This window comes from Fulmarus glacialis, unplaced genomic scaffold (genome assembly GCF_000690835.1).
Source record: "Fulmarus glacialis isolate BGI_N327 unplaced genomic scaffold, ASM69083v1 scaffold21944, whole genome shotgun sequence".
Lineage (NCBI taxonomy): Eukaryota > Metazoa > Chordata > Aves > Procellariiformes > Procellariidae > Fulmarus > Fulmarus glacialis.
This window is the reverse complement of record NW_009206374.1, coordinates 37,879-41,961: the sequence shown is the minus strand read 5'-3', so window position 1 is coordinate 41,961 and position 4,083 is coordinate 37,879.

Genomic DNA, 4,083 nt, shown 5'->3' with positions numbered 1-4,083 from the left:
CAGGGAGCACAGGAACGATTTCACCTTTGACATTTAAATTGCAGACAACATTTCCAATTAAATTTCCCTTTTTTTTACTAGATGTTGGTTCAGGTGTATTAGCCTCTTTATTTTATTAGGGTTATTATCTGTTGTTGAGGCTGCTAGCAATGCAGAATTTGCTGACATTTTGGCAGAAAGGCTTCTGCCTGCTCTTAACCTTTGGGAACACGTGGGACTCTGCTGTTGGGCATTTGCCAAGGCCATGGCTGTCTTAAAAGCTCTGCTTCTCCGCTGGCATCTGCTACCTCAGCGAATCCAGCACGTGCTGGAAATCCCAGGGCATCTTTAACTACCTACGACTTGGCTGCAGCTTGTAGGCTCTCTGCCCAGGTAGGAGATGGTGGGGCCTCTGGGAAGGATGCACAGGGGAAACCCCCAGCTGACCCCTGGAATGGCCTCCCAGAAGGTTATAGAGCTGACTCCAAATATTTCCTAATGGCTTTGCTTTTTGTCTGTTTCATTCTGCTAGCTGGATAAAGGTTTTCATTTTCTCATCATGATGAGAGATGTTCTTTGTCAGGGCTCTTAATCTCTGAGGCTGTGTAGATAAACCTACAGACCTGGAAAGACAGGAGAGAAGGAGCATGCAGCTAGTCAGGCAGAGAGAAGGAGACTGAAGAAAGAGTAGTGGGAGGGAAGTGGAAGGGGAGAGAGAGGTTAGGAGAGGGTGAGTTATGTCACATTGTTCATTTGTGTTATTTGTCCTATTCTCCCAAGCTTTTGTGAATTAGAACAGACTGGGTCAGCAGAAACTTGCTGGTCTCCCAGCAGAAGCATCAGGAGATGATGTACAGGGATTTAGCCATATGATTTTTTTATTATTTTATTTTCCACTGCACTGTGGCTGGGGTTTAGCTAGGAATAGCTTTACTGAGAGACCTGCAAGGCAACAGCTGTAGCATTACCCAGAGTGAGCAGGAGATCCGTGGGGATCAGCTGCGTGGCTGTTTCAGGCTTTACGACAAGTATGTTGCAGGGATTTTGCTTTGGACAGAGCTGTGTAGTTAAATTCTCTTCAGCTTCTTTATGACTGGTGCTGCTCATGTGAGTTACTTTCTCTTCTGCTAGAGATAGCTCTGGTCCTAGTGTGATAGGGGAGAGGAATGCCCTTTGCTTCGCAGGGTGTGGAGGGCTAATGCAGCTGCCTTTGCTGGTTATTCTGAAGGCATTCGGGTTGCAGGGGGAAGAGGGCTTGCAGCCGCTTACCCTAGTGCCAACACCAGTGGTGGTGGTCTGGATCTGAACTGGAAGAGCTGGTCTCCAGTTCCTGGCAGGTCCAGAGGCTGTGGGCTAGGTGGGTACATGGGGGGATGCCTTTTGAGGCTCCTCAACCATGCACCCTGAGTGGGTGGCTGGGGCAGAGCTGTGCCTGTGGCCCCGTGGGACAAGATGGATTGCCTGGACATAAACGCTGAAAACATCCTGGGCTCAGTCGGCCTCGCAAGTGCTTCCTGCCTGGTGAACATCTGGAGGGATGTCACTGAGCATTGTTAAATGCACCAGCCATGCAACACAAGGCCCAGTTTGTTCTTCTACATGCATGTGAACTCCATCTAAATGATTGTTATCCAGGGATGGATCAGACCCCTGCTGGTATTTACGGCAAATGGGGCATCTGTGCCCCCAGGATTGATGTTTGCTCTAATCAAACTTAGTATTTCTCCTGACAGTCCTTTGCCTCTGCATAGCATCTTCCATGTCAAAGTCCCAGAGCCTTTACAAGCCTTAATTACCTGCCTTTTTCGTCACATCCCTGTGGAGTAATATAATTCCCCAGTTTATAGATAGGAGCTTTGTGGCACAGAGAGGCTAAGGTCAAGAGGAGAGATGCATGGAGAATGGTAATACAGGCCAGCAAAGTATTTTGATACTTAAATTCCTTCTGTGTTTCTGAAGGAGAATCAGAAATGCTGAATTATCTGTGCCTTTACAAACTTCCCTAGCCACATACACGCAGCTCACTCCTTACTGATACAGGGTGAAGAGTAATTGAGAGGAGCATGGCTCCCAGGTGACTCCCTTAGCAGGGCATGGGACTGTATGGCTCTCGGCAAGAAAGGTTTGGGTAGGAATGAAATGCGATTTATGAGGGCATAGATTTAAATGAATAGGTCCATTTATAAAATCAACTTCTCCAGGCTACTTAGCTTTTTGATGTCTCACCAGTATTTAATTGTCTTAACTTGGTCTTAATAGAATTATTAGGTTTTATATCTCTGTAGAGCTTGATTTATTTCCCAGCTCTCAATCTATTGGCCTGTGGCAACACTTCTGCTTAGCTTTGATTTGCAGGGGGAAAAAAGTTATTAGACCAGCAAGTTTGTTCTGCATTAGCAAAGGGACCAGTTCTTAACCAAATCATCCATGTTTTGTGCAGCAGATTTTAAGTGAAACATTGCTATGGCAATACTTATCACACTGGATGCACTGGATGTTATCTTGATGAGTTAATTATTCTCCCTTCCCATCTTGGAATGGCCTCTGTCCCTCAATATTGCATATCTCAGTCTTGCTATCTCTCCTTTCTCAAATACAGCCTCAGCTCTAAGGCTGCCTTGGGTCTCAAGGAGGTGCAGATCCAGGCAGGCTGTATAAAGTCAAGGAGGACTTCATTTCATAGCAGATGTCTGCACAAGTAACTACTAAGACTCTAGATTTGCAACCTGGTCTCGGTTGTACCACATCTCCCTTCCCCAATGGGACAGTAGGGCCTCTCTTGGCTTGCCTGACCTTGGGCTGAGCTTCACAAGGCAGGGGGCATCGTCTCTGCACACCCAGAGCCCAGCAGTGGCTGCCACAACAAAAACAGCACAGGATTTGGGGTTCCCTGCTGCCTTTGGTGTCTTCACCTCTCTGGTGTTGTGGACAGTGGGGGGCTGTACGCAGGAAGGGGACGGTGGCTTTGCTGTGGCGAAGTGCCTCTTACTGTCCTTGCATGGTGTGAGGGGTTGCTGCTACTAAGTCTGAGGAGCTGGAGAAAACCTTCTCCAAGCAGAGCTGCGAAATGAAATTTTGAGTCAAAGTTGGTGACTGGGGGGTGAAGTGAGGCAGGAAGATAAATTTTTAAGTTTCAGTATTTGTGTTTTTCTGGAACACTTAAGTGTGTTTTGAAACAAAGTGTTTGTTTTTGTTCTGTTTGATACAAAACAGGATTTTCTGGACTTGAGCCAAGGTGAAATTTCACTTTTCACGTCTTCCTTGGTCAATGACTAAGTTAAAGCAAACAAATTAACTCCCTTAATCAACTGCATCCCCAGGCTGCCAAGGTTTTGGCTGGGAAAGGAGAGATTGGCCCCATATCCTCAGGGATCCTGCTTTTTAGAGAAGAGGCTGGCCAGCAGCAGATGGGGGAGGTGTCCTGGGCCACCAGTGAATTTAGCTCGGAATAACAGCAGGGGTCAGTGACAGCTCTGTCTGTAGCTGATAAGTAAAACAACAAGCTCAGAACTGCAGGTCAAGAAACAGGAGCTGTCATTACCCTAGAAGCCCTGATAACATAATCCTTTAATAATACCAACATAATACTGGTAGCCGGGGAGGGGCGGAACTAGAAAACCTGGCCCTGCATTTGGTGTGGAGTGACATGGGAGAAGAGGACATGTGCCCAGGTGGCTGGGGCACAGGAGGGCTGGAGCACAATACAGGTGAAGGTGGGAGTCTCTGAGCACAGGAGATGGCTTTGCTAGGAAGGATGCTCTGCTGCATGTCCCAATGATTATTTTGTTGTTGGTTTTAACTTCTTTTTCCCCACCCCAAAGGGAGCTGTGCTCCTGCTCGTGCCCTGAACTAATGCTGCAGCTGCCTGCTAGGAGGAGGAATCCCCTTTGGTTGCCCCTTGGCCACTCTGTGCCAGAAGTACCAGCTGTTCGGGGCTGCAAATCCTCTTGCTGCTGAAGACCTTGTCTAGGGCTGTTGGACGCAACAGGGCTTTGGTTAGCTTCTGCAGAGGAGGTCCGTGTCCTCAGGACTGTGCAGCTCTTCAGAAGTGGGGGGGTTTGTGCAGAGCGTTGAAAAATAATGCAAAAAGTATACTTGCTTCTG